The sequence below is a fragment of the Formica exsecta genome, unplaced genomic scaffold (genome assembly GCF_003651465.1).
Source record: "Formica exsecta isolate Colony F162 unplaced genomic scaffold, ASM365146v1 scaffold561, whole genome shotgun sequence".
Lineage (NCBI taxonomy): Eukaryota > Metazoa > Arthropoda > Insecta > Hymenoptera > Formicidae > Formica > Formica exsecta.
The window spans coordinates 1-1,684 of NW_021852857.1; the positions used below are offsets into that span (position 1 = coordinate 1).

The 1,684-nt window shown below is 26.5% G+C and overlaps 1 long non-coding RNA gene across 1 annotated transcript; it reads left to right on the forward strand.

Moving 5' to 3' along the window:
• The first annotated feature begins 340 nt into the window (after positions 1-340).
• LOC115242068 lies at positions 341-1,281 on the forward strand. Its single transcript, XR_003885000.1, has 3 exons — positions 341-357; positions 760-1,007; positions 1,200-1,281. It is a non-coding gene; the product is annotated as an uncharacterized LOC115242068 (long non-coding RNA).
• The last annotated feature ends 403 nt before the right edge of the window (positions 1,282-1,684 follow it).

The window sequence follows — 1,684 nt, forward strand, 5'->3', positions numbered from 1 at the left end:
AAATGATTAATTTGTTAATTTTCGTTAAAAAATGCAATAAATCATCAAATTAATGATGGAGCAATGCGAAGCAATTAAGGAGCAATCGTTTTATGTTATATTATGTTTGAATATTCTCGCCGTTGGCTTCTAAGCCATATAGTTCCGATAGGCGGCCGATAGGTGGCGACGGCATCGCTTGGAAAATGATTAATTTGTTAATTTTCGATAAAAAATGCAATAAATCATGAAAATAATGATGGAGCAATATGGAGCAATTAAGGAGCAATCGTTTTATGCTGGATATAGTTACAGAAAACTATTGGAAATATGTTTTTGAGTGAAAATGATAAATTTTTCAAATTGAAAAACTGAAAAGTAATTATGCATTACATCTTTTGTTCCCTTATCAATTTTTCCCTTGTTTTTAAGAGGATGCCGGATCGTCCTGTTTTACCGGTCATAATAATTATACTTTGCAGACCGAAATTTTTCTATTGGTTACATGAAATGAGTAATCCTTTTCCACGATTTAAGTACACATCTAAACAAAAATGAGATTTCACGAGTTTATGTCAAAAACGAAGAAAAGTTAAAAAATAACAGTTTTTTTACCGGCTTCTTGCGTCAGGTCATAACAATATTTGCTTAATATAAAAGTTTTGCAGTTTGTATGTACAAAATAAGAAACGTTCACTTATTTATGGTCGGTAAAACAGGACGGTCCGGCATCCTCTTAATACTTTGCTCAAAAAATTAAAAATTTTTATTATTTTACAGTTGTCGATAATAAACCTATCTTGTCTGTGTTTCAATTAATGCTTTTGGAACATATAGTTATGTGTCGGCTTGTATTGGGAAATAAAAGCGTGGCTCTCGCGGAAATTTCTCAAGCTTGTCAGTTTTGCAGGCGACAGCCTAAATTACTTCAAGGCCATAGATCACAATTACATGCATTATTAGGTTTATATGCAATGTCTATGAATTGTATGGAAGCTGCAGAGGCTCATTTTACTGCTATACTCAGAGTAAGAAGAAACTATGTGTTATTTATCTTTAATAAATTATACAATAATTTGTAAATTCTTATCATATTTAAAATTGATATTTATTATTTTGATTGTTGTTGATTTGACAACTTAATTTAAATTAATTGATAAAGTATTTATATCTGTATTAAATATCGCATTGTAAAAGAAATTATTTTACCTTTTTTCCAGACGTCACAAGAGAGGGAATTCTGGACATTCGCGAAATTTAAAAAAAAATACTTAAACTATTTGTCTTTAATTCTTATTTATCTTATTGTTAGTAATTATACACTATATTCCATATATTTATTAAACTTAAAGTATATATTATATATATTATTAAATATTAAAAATAAAGTAATCGCCTAGCATTTAATGAATGCCAAATCTATATAAAATATAAAATTCTTATTTTATGTATTTTTATTTTTTTTATATTGTTTATATTGTTTAATAAATAGATTTTTATTTATATATTTTTGGCATTCATTAAACGCTAGACGGTTACTTTTTTTTAATATTTAATGATATATATATATATAATATATAGTTTAAGTTTAATTACTAACAATAGTTAACAATAGTTACCTAACCTAACAATAAGATAAATAAAAGCTTATACACATATAAATCTATGTCAAATAAATACTTGTAACGATATATATATATACACA